This window comes from Stegodyphus dumicola, chromosome 8 (assembly GCF_044657685.1).
Source record: "Stegodyphus dumicola isolate Sdum_Otavi_A_Nest chromosome 8, ASM4465768v1".
Lineage (NCBI taxonomy): Eukaryota > Metazoa > Arthropoda > Arachnida > Araneae > Eresidae > Stegodyphus > Stegodyphus dumicola.
The window spans coordinates 92,657,175-92,668,656 of NC_140775.1; the positions used below are offsets into that span (position 1 = coordinate 92,657,175).

Sequence of the window (11,482 nt, forward strand, 5' to 3'; positions counted from 1 at the left end):
GACTCATATCTTATCAAGCGTTGATGTCGGCCGGGCTCATCTTGACACTGGTTCTAAAATGTAGGCGCAAATTCCCACTGTAGAACAGAAACAGGAGCACTGCTGCCCAGGACGGCTATCCGCTTGGTCCTGAAAGTCCTATGTCAACACGCAGGTAACTCGTTCAAATTTCGCCTCTTTACCAGCACGCCGCAAGGAAGAGGGTTTTCAGCTTCAGGTCAGAAACGTTTTTTCTAGGCAATTACGGCTCGCCTGTTCTTACTCATCCCAAGAGCAAGCTTCACGAGTAACGTCCCAAGTAAGTTCCACCCGCCAGTCAGTAAGAGAGAGAATCCAACTCGAATTTCCTTCAAGCCAGTTTTCAAGAGCAACGTCCACAAATCCAGCAAGCCCAAAAGTCAGCGAGTCCAAGCGTGAGTGCGTCAAAAAGTGAATCCAACTCGAATTTCCTTCGTCTCCTTCACAAAACGGGCTCCCACTATGGCTTCACTTATCGCCCCCTTAATTATGGCAAAATCTTCGTTTTCAACTCCAGAATGCGGAAATAAGGGTGATCGCGCATGCGCGCCTTTCTTCACTTAGCCAACAACCGGACCCTCAATCGCCAAAAACCTGAATGACTTACATTGAAAGACAAGTAGCAACCTTTGACCTTTCTGTTACGTACTTTCCTCTCTTAAGGTCAACTAACAATGAAAATTCTTTCTCGAACATTCTAAAGGACAAAGCGCGCGAAATCATGACTTGGCAAAAATTGCCTCCCTTTCCCTGCTTCTTTCACAATGAATAAAAGTTTGTACAAGATTTGCAAATAAAAGAAAATAAATAATATTCATTTAAACTAAATAATATTTCCAGAAGCATCTGTTTTTCCCCAAAATTAAAGCCTTAAAATAAATAATTCACAATCAAATAAAAATTAAGATTTCCATAAATCATAAAATCATTCACCCAATTTTTATAACGCTATCAGATAATTTCTCTACATAACATTCCTTTCCCCTAAGGAATTAAATTTTGGTAAACCAAAATTTAGCAGACAGACACTTCTTGAAATACCATGACTCATACTGTGCAATAAGGCTAAAGGATAACATAATGTAACAATATTTCACACGACTCCTTGGTACAGTGACGTAACTGACACATTAAATTTAAAGTCCAAAATGTGCAAGTAAAACAACAAGATTAATCAAAGCAATTACTAATTAAAATACTCAAGGAAGATCATCAAAAATAATTAATCAAAAACATCAATTAAATCACTTAATTAAACCTAGAAATATTCAGAACACATACAAAAATAAAAATATAAAATAAGGCGTTAATCACAAACAAAATAAGTCTAAGATCAGTCAATAATTTTATGACAAAAAGAATTTCTCCCTTTTTTTTTTTTTTTTTCTTCCAGTTCATTACATCACACTAGTGTTGCCGTCTCTGTGTGGCCACATTCCTGAACGTTTATTTATCTATTCATTCCTTTTCAGTCCATTAATGTAAACAATTTCACCTGAGGTCGAGCACATTCTACTATTGTGACAATTTCTGCTGAGCACAATCATGGAGTACATTAAATGAGTACGGAGTTGTCAATGCAAGCGAGGGAAAACCCTGTAGTTAGAAATCATTGTGTTAACAACTCCCCCCTGCAGCCTTCAACGCGAGAAAATGAAAGCAACCAACCCCGGAATGTGAACTCAGCACCACAATACTCCTTAGTAGAGGAACTTGACCTTAAAAGAAACCAGATTTCACCCTCCTACGTCTCACCTTCGACCAAGGAAGAACAATCACTCTTTCAAAGTTGAAGAAGACTTTATCTTTCAATTTTTCCTTACGATAGATAAACCACTGAATGTGTTCGGATACTCACACCTGAAGAAAGAAATAATCTAATCCAAGTGTTCACACCAAAAAAAAAATGAAATAAATAAAAATAAGATAATTAACGCACCGCAGATACATAAAATACATTCCTGAGAAAATAAACACACTAATAATTAAAACAATTCCAGATAAAATATGTCACATGAACGTATTCAAATAAGGAGTAAAGACCCCTAAGTACTACGAAAGTGAATAACTTCCAGGATTGAACCCCAAACAGTCACGTCTAAGAACAGAAGCGGCCTGATCAGGGCCCAGCATCAGAAAAGAAAAGAACGTTACAACACAAGGAACCTCGGAACCAGCCGAAAATACCCCACACAAAAAAAAAATCAGAAAGAAAGAAAACGTGATTGTCCAAAAATTCAACCCAATCAAAATCAATTCCGAAAATTAACATAACGAATACGCTGTGCAAATACCAATTAGAATTTTATCCAATACACACACCAAAAAATAATAATAATAATACAACCTAATGCATATACAAAATAACGTTTGGCCAAACTGAAAAAGTCCCCTTAGTAAGACAACACCAAAAAAAATTCAGTAATTCTAAAAATCCATTAAGTCCACAAAATTTTTCAAACTAGTCAAAGAAATCAATCAAAGCTGGACTGAAGCACGTTACTAGAACACTAAATAAAATATCACAAATCAAAAAAGTGTTCAAAACAAACCCCCCAATTTTAGGCAAAAACTGAGATCTATTCTGCATCAGACTCTTCCAAAAACATTGTATAGTAACCTAAGTAGCAGCCTTCAGCAACACCTCCACCCAAACAAAAGAAACAAAGTAACTCTTTACCGCGTCCATGTAAGCTGAGAAAAGCGCTGTATTATAAATGACAGACTCAAACTTTACGTATCAAGCAAACCTCCAGACACGTTGAAAGAGAACATAAGATCTCTAATCTCGGCAAGAAAGTGCACTGACCGAAACGTTACCATTCTGAACCAACACAATGAAAAAAGATACAACAATAGTTTTCTCAGATAACAAGTTCCTGTTTCTCTCGGTGTAAGAGGTCAAGTGCCACCATGAAGTGCAAGTATTTACAAGAAGACGAGCTTTCAGGACATTACAACTTCACGCAAGACCTAACTGCAAGCAACAAATGCAAAGTTCTCAAAAGGGCTAAACTAAAAAAAAAAAAAAAAAAATACTCATAACTCGTAATTCAAAATCCCTAAAAATCACACAAATGAAATCCATAACTCAAATTCTACTATTTTCCTATGACCACAGAAATCTCAATTCTTCCACAGAAACTAAACATCAGAGAACTTACATTTTACGGACCTTGGCAGAAACCACCAAAACAAAACAAAAACCTGATACAACTATCTTGATACTACCAATTCAAATACAAAACTTAAGCCAAAACAAGAATTAACCCCAAATTCAGCAACAAGTCCAACCAAGAAAGAAATTCAATAACTCCAATCAAATTTATTACGATTCACTAGCAAATTCAAGACAAACTACTTGTAATCAACAGAAAATTCCCACACGAGTACAGAGCAAAAGTAACTAATCTTCTCAAACTTATCTAAAAATTTCCACAAAACAAATTCCCGTGGTCACCAAAATTCTCTTTAAAATTCACTTTCTACAATTCACAAGACTAAGTCAATTTCTATTGTTTAAACAATTCTCACCTGACAACTTTTCACAAACTTAAAACTCAGAAGATAACTAATCTCAATTACTCTGGCTCATTAAAATAATTAGAACTTCACTCAAGCTGAAGAATTCAATCCAAAAAGAATTAAATATGCAAACATCACTATTGCTGATCTCAGGCAAAAATCCAAATCTAACCCATGTTAACTTTAAAACAGAATTTTTCAATAAAAAAAAACAATCTACAATTATTACTCATTCATTTGTATCATTATGCCTTCAGAACTTATAAAATTCATTGCTCAATACTAAATTAAATTTTCTAACACATTACACAATATACTGGAATCATATCAAAACATTGTAAATCAAAAAGCAATAATATACTACGCTAGAGAATCATGAAAACATTACATACATTTCACAAAATATTATTCAATTAAGTCAAAAAAAATCAAAATTTCTCTAACGTTACCCCTCACAATTACACATTTCACAAGATTCTAGGTTAAATAAGTAGCAAAAACACAAAAAAATTTCTAGCTACGCATAGCTATGGCTTGTCTCATTCAGTAAAATAATTAGAGTCTTTAATCTCTTTCTCTTAGAAGTGCTCAAAAAATGAGTCCAGTTTTTAAAGACAAGCACTCGAAACTTTATACAAGGATACACAAATAGCATAGGATTATCGGGAAATAATTCATTTTCCATCTTGTATCAGAAATCAGAAATCAAAAATACACATCCAGAAAACACTCAAGAATTTTCAACAGTAAAAATGTACAGTACCTATTCTGCTACATTAAAATATATATTTTTCCTAATTTTAAAGTTCAATTCTGTTTGCCTAACGTTAAAGTCCAAAATTTTTGAAATTCACACACATTTTCAAACTTTATCACTCTCGTATTAACAACTAAGCAAACACAAATCAAAAACTCTAATTAATCCTAGCACATAAAATTTAACACCTTCTTAAAACAGTAAGTTATACGAAATAATAAATTCACAAAATCAGTTACTGATTCGATCCTTCACTAAGCAGAGGTCACGGCACCAATGTTATATATGTTTACTTCACGTGAGAGGATCGAATAAACACAAAAAAAAAAAAAAAAAATATATATATACAAGAAATATAGAAAAAAACATATTAAATATATAAAGAAAACATACTGTAAGAGGTTCCAGATTAAATATCAGTTTATTCAATTACATCACAATAAGAAAAATCTTAACCTCATCTGAGAGTCTTTTCATTTAAATTCATAAAAAAAAAAAACTTAAGGTTTGTCTGGTAAATTAAAAGAAAGGAAAGGGGAACAATTTAAGGCCTGAGAGTTAAATTTTAGATTCGACATTGTTTTTACTGCTAAGGACGTTTTTGAAAAACTTGCCTAAAGTTCAAACACACCAAAAAAATAAAACTTATCTTGAGGGGACATCTTGAGGTGGAGGACTCATATCTTATCAAGCGTTGATGTCGGCCGGGCTCATCTTGACACTGGTTCTAAAATGTAGGCGCAAATTCCCACTGTAGAACAGAAACAGGAGCACTGCTGCCCAGGACGGCTATCCGCTTGGTCCTGAAAGTCCTATGTCAACACGCAGGTAACTCGTTCAAATTTCGCCTCTTTACCAGCACGCCGCAAGGAAGAGGGTTTTCAGCTTCAGGTCAGAAACGTTTTTTCTAGGCAATTACGGCTCGCCTGTTCTTACTCATCCCAAGAGCAAGCTTCACGAGTAACGTCCCAAGTAAGTTCCACCCGCCAGTCAGTAAGAGAGAGAATCCAACTCGAATTTCCTTCAAGCCAGTTTTCAAGAGCAACGTCCACAAATCCAGCAAGCCCAAAAGTCAGCGAGTCCAAGCGTGAGTGCGTCAAAAAGTGAATCCAACTCGAATTTCCTTCGTCTCCTTCACAAAACGGGCTCCCACTATGGCTTCACTTATCGCCCCCTTAATTATGGCAAAATCTTCGTTTTCAACTCCAGAATGCGGAAATAAGGGTGATCGCGCATGCGCGCCTTTCTTCACTTAGCCAACAACCGGACCCTCAATCGCCAAAAACCTGAATGACTTACATTGAAAGACAAGTAGCAACCTTTGACCTTTCTGTCACGTACTTTCTCTCTTAAGGTCAACTAACAATGAAAATTCTTTCTCGAACATTCTAAAGGACAAAGCGCGCGAAATCATGACTTGGCAAAAATTGCCTCCCTTTCCCTGCTTCTTTCACAATGAATAAAAGTTTGTACAAGATTTGCAAATAAAAGAAAATAAATAATATTCATTTAAACTAAATAATATTTCCAGAAGCATCTGTTTTTCCCCAAAATTAAAGCCTTAAAATAAATAATTCACAATCAAATAAAAATTAAGATTTCCATAAATCATAAAATCATTCACCCAATTTTTATAACGCTATCAGATAATTTCTCTACATAACATAAATACATGTATTTATGAATCAAAATACATGAGAAATCAGAGTGAGAAAAGTACTACTACCTTAATCTGTGATTATATATAACAAATGCAGTGAATTATAGTTAACAAATTGTGAAAATATTTATATTTCTGAAATATTTCGTATATAACATTTTAAGTTTCGCATATGCGGCAGTTTGAGAATTTTTTACGTATACCAATTTTTTAAAATTTGTCTAAAAATTTTTGTATTTTCAAGGAAAGCTTATTCTTTCACCTTTAGTATATAAGTAATAGTGTAACCAATCCCTTAACATAAACTGGACTAACTGTGACTACAAGGCTGCCCTCTGGTGAGTAGCCAGAGAAGTACTTCAGTAAAAGCCAAGGCTCCCACTAGATAGGTTGTACCAGACTGTTGCTCTGTAATTTTTCTTAAAGTTAAATGTAATGTCCGCGTGTAATTTAAACCTGTTAATAAATATTTGTTACACTATACCGGACTCTTCTATGACCCTATCTAAAATGACCCTTTTACAATGGTAATTTACCAGATAAAATTACTTAATACGGAATACAGAAAAATATCTAACCACTTACCTTTGTGACTTCATCTGCAGAGAGACTAAAAAAGTAGTTCAGCTAAATCTGTTATAATAAATATTTATAATAATGCTAAATCCTGAAATAATGATATATTAATATGACAAATTTTGTAAACCTATTTATTTGGATGAAAAATAAACACTTTCAGAAATTTATGGCACTATATTATGATTAACAGATGAAAAACACTTTTCAAAATTCAAAATATATATAAGAACTCTTGATAAACTGGATCTCTACCATTGCCTTTCACAGCACCTAAAATAAAAAACACTCACAATTACTATATGTGAATATAATTTATAATTAAATTTAAACAAATGACTATTAGAATGCAAATTAAAGGAAGCATTTAAAATATTTCAATATTTAGTACCTATAAACAATTATTTGATTATTCAATTATAGTAAAATAAATATGGGGGATGCCTTTTAAAATTTTTTATGTCAGAAACTAAACTCAAACTACCTACCAGCTGAACATATGAGCAGTTTTATCAATCAGCCACTGGTAGGTAACCTGGATACCGAATCAATATATAAAGTTGCCAAGATAAACAGAGAAACAAAATTATGATAATCACATCTTACCTAATCATAAAACTATTTTAAATTTAATGTGTAGGCAAGTCCAAAACGAATGAGAATGAATTTATTTTGTAACACAAAGTAAAGTTATCTTGCAGGAGCAAAAAAAAAAAAAATAAAAAAAATAAAAAAACTTGTCTCATGAGATTGGCAAGTAAAAAATAATTAACTGCATCTGGTAACATTCATCTGATAACACATAAGTGATTGTTAACCATGTGCAGAAAATAAAATCTGATCATGATTTTCTGCACAGATTAGATTTTATTCATTTTTAACTTTTAATTTTATTCATTTTTAAACTTTGAATTTAACTGCAGAAATCTACCAAAGAAGTATATATTTTATGTTGTAACAGTAGTAAATGAAGATGTGGCTAATCTTTGCTGTATGGTACACCTCAGTTTCTGTCTGAAAAAAATCGCAAAGTGGTATTGGTTGTTCATGAAATCTGGAAGCCCATTGTGTCAAATAAGTTTTTTGGTAACCCTAATGTTGATAATGTTAGCGAAAGTATCCTTAGGAGGGAAATTAAGTTTTTGTCAATAAAAAAGGGTTATTTCCGCAAATATTGTCAATGTGTTGTGATAAATTTAGTTTTGGGCTCTTTTTTTGTAATAGTAACTCTTTTGTATGGACCCGGGTTTTTGGTTATTACCATTCTTTTCAATTGCAGTGTTTGGTTTCATGTAAGTGGTATGGTCTAGTATTTTGAACTTGCTATTATTTTGGTGTGGGTACCATCATTTGAGTACGTCTGAGGTGACTAAGAGACGAAAACTTTAATTGAATTGCTTACCTGGAGGATGGAAGAGATGGTGGTGGGAAGCCTAAACGTATGGATTTGAAAAAAAGGTATGTTAAAAAATGACGTTTCATTTATTTATTCATCTCTGTGTGTTAATTTTTGTTAAAAGATTTGTTGTTTAATATTTTTTATGTTAGGAAATATGTATTTTTTGCAACTTATTCCGCTCTGTTTGTGCATTTTTGGTTGTCTCTGTGTTTTATGACAGCGGCAAATTTTTTCTGGTTAACATGATAGTTTTAACTTTCTGATTTTCTTAAAGTGAAAATAGATTGATGTGTACATGGACAAAGTTAAGGCAGTGCACAATGCCTAGTTTGTGCAGTTCTCTGTGTGTTTTTTTTTTTTTTTTTTAAAGCTAAAATAGGTCGATGTGTACATGGACACCAAGTTTGTGTATGTCTTTGACTTCTTATTTTGGTTTTGTGTAGCGCCCATCTTGAAATTGGTGCCGATCCTCCCAGGCGACGATCTTGGTACCAAAAAAGAAACAATTCGCCAAGGGTTACCGTAGAGTAAATTTTTACCAAAGATGTTCTACCATAATCACCATTTCAGTGGTTTAAACACTAGTGGAGCAGTATGCAGAGATGAAGATTTAAGTTTTGTTTACACAGCATGATGGTTTAGGCACTCCAGCTATTACGGTGAACAAGATTATAATAAACATAGCCACAACAATTGTCTATAAATATTGATGTATAACACTGCATGAACTAATAGATTTCTTATGTTAGTATATAGAGAATCCTTAATCGAAGTGAAAATGAGAAGATTGTGCATGCATTTCCTTTAATTGAAACATGGGTTTGACCATACAAATCTCAGTCTTACGGGACATGCCACACTATGCAGATAGACAGTAAATAGTGCTCATGCTGTTTTTGTTTCTTAGAGCTATGAAATAAGTATACTTCTACATTTTAATTTTATATTTAAAATAACATTCCAAATAACAATTATTTCACATGTTAAGGTAATGAAAATTATAAATTAGGTTAAAAAGTAACCCTTAATGTGGCATATTTTTGAATTAAACTCTATCAACTTTAAAAACAACAAAACATCCCTCTTTATTAGGGAATTTAATAAACTAATTTTAAATACAGAGCTATGTATGAATTCTTTCTCTTCCATGTTATAATAACTGAAACAAAATTACACTGATACAGTCAAAATTCCTAAATGCAAGTACATAAAATTTACTTTAGCAATTTTAAGAGATGAGACAGACTGAACACATGAATAAATTTCTATCAAAGAATAATTTATTAAATTTGGCCCATTCCATAGTAAACTTTAACCATTAGATTACATTATTACACAATGTCATCAATTTGAAAAGCAAGTCATATGCCAGATCTTGATTGTAAGAAATACACAGAATAATATATAGATTATTGAAAAATGATCTATACCAGTGTTTATAGATATGATTAAATGTAACAGAAAATTTACTGTCACAACCACATTTTTAAGTGAAATGTATAATTTTAACATTTTATAATATTTAAGATATGGCATTAAATGCAAAACTATGTGCATGGACATAAGTTAGTAAATTAAAAAAAAATAATAATAATTAAAGAATGAACGTCATGAAAAATTTCAAAACAAGCATAATTTAATTTAGAAGGCTTTTAGACACTTATGATAAATAAATTTGAGACTTCTTCACCCAAAATGAAATTATAATTAACTAAAACCAGTGTGACTGACCTTCCACAAAATCCTTCAGCTGCGATTTTTTTCAAGCTTGAAAACCAAATTCTTCTGGTAATAACAGCTTAACCAGTTGAAATCCCTACAGAAAGTTTGATAACACAATAATAGAATTAATAGAATAGAAAAATTAACACAAAATTATAGAACATCATTTAAACTTAACATTATTACAAATTTTGGTGCTTTCTGACTATCTGCAAAGCTGTGAAAATTGGCAAAATGTTAGGTTAGTTTCTGGTTCATATCTACTGCTCTGTTCACAAGTAGTAATTCAAATAAGCACTTTATAACAAACAAGAAATTTTAGGATGCACACACACAAAAATATATATATATTGGGTCAATATTCACATATTTTTCATCCAACAGAATACTATTCGGGAATAAAGATTAAATATAAAGCATGTAAATACATGTGTATGGTATGCATATTCATAATTTGCTGTTATCGTGTACATACTCTTGCAGTTTTAGCATAAGTTGAAGCTGTGAGGGCAGATGATCAGAAAGTATCAGAGTTTTTCATGTATAAGAAAAAATTGCCCTGACAATAAACAATGACAATAGTATCTCAATTGTTTAGCACTGACATTTACATAGTGCATTAGAAATATATAGTAATATATGTATAATAAAAAGATAATTGCATACTATTAAATCATTTTTTTAAATGACAAACTTATAACAATTCTTTCACATATAATTAAACAGAATTCTTTCACATGAACATCCAAAATCCATTCTTAACTAAAAAATAAATAATAAAACCATGTAAATTTCTTATGAAAGTTCCCAGCCTTTCTCAGTATATTATTAAATTACTAAACTAAGCATCAGTGATTGTCATGTTCGCTAATGTGACAATATCTTTCACACTTCTCTGTTACCACAAGTAACAAGTAAGCTTTGATAAATCTTTAACTGATACATGCTACATTTGTCTAAAATTTGTACAAATAATAAAATTAAATGAGCTTTATAATATACTCAAAGAAATGATTTTGCATGAAAATTTGTATGTTATGTAGCAGAATATTGGCCTGATTAATGGTTCAGGATATAATTCAAATTTCAGCTTGTGTTAAAATAAAAACTATAACACAAAGATAAGCAAATTTCCTTATGAACAATGCATATTAACAATATTCAATCACTGGCGATCACACAGTACTGATTGCTTCAATAAACATTACTGTAATTGTGTTATTTAAAAGACTAATATTTTAATTATTTTCTTAATTAAAACATTGGTCTTTTTCTCTTCCTCTTTCTAATACCAAAAGAAAACCCAGATAAGAAATATAAAAATATCAGTAAAAATAAATTATATTACTGAATGACACTTTACATTAATTACACTTATGCATGTATTATTTTATTATAAATTATTTCAAAATGAAAGAAGAGAAGGAGGAGGAACTTTATTATTGGCATTTCTAAAATAATATAAACATTAATAATTTAGTAGTTTGTTATTTCAGGCAAAAAGAATCCCTTTTCTGGATAGCATTTATATTTCCATCTCACCTTCAATAAAACATTAAGAAAAATGCATATAATTTAAACACTAGTTTATTTTATTTAACAGACAGATTATGTCAACTCAAACAAACCTATCAGTAAAATTCGGTAGAAATAATTCTGAATGTTAGACAACTTGCAATATTCAACAAAAATTATCAATACTTTTATTATAATGACAATACTACAGTAACATGGACATAAAATTAAACTGCATATAACTATAAAATAAGCCAGCATATAATAATGGTGCATTGGTTTCTAAAACAATGGGCTGAATGAAAAAATA

General features: G+C 31.6%; 1 long non-coding RNA gene across 1 annotated transcript; it reads right to left on the reverse strand.

The window, feature by feature from the left end:
- Positions 1-6,653: 6,653 nt before the first annotated feature.
- On the reverse strand, positions 6,654-10,443 carry LOC146995904 (uncharacterized). Its single transcript, XR_015042871.1, has 2 exons — positions 9,667-10,443; positions 6,654-6,809 (listed from the first exon to the last, which is right to left on the reverse strand). It is a non-coding gene; the product is annotated as an uncharacterized LOC146995904 (long non-coding RNA).
- Positions 10,444-11,482: the final 1,039 nt, after the last annotated feature.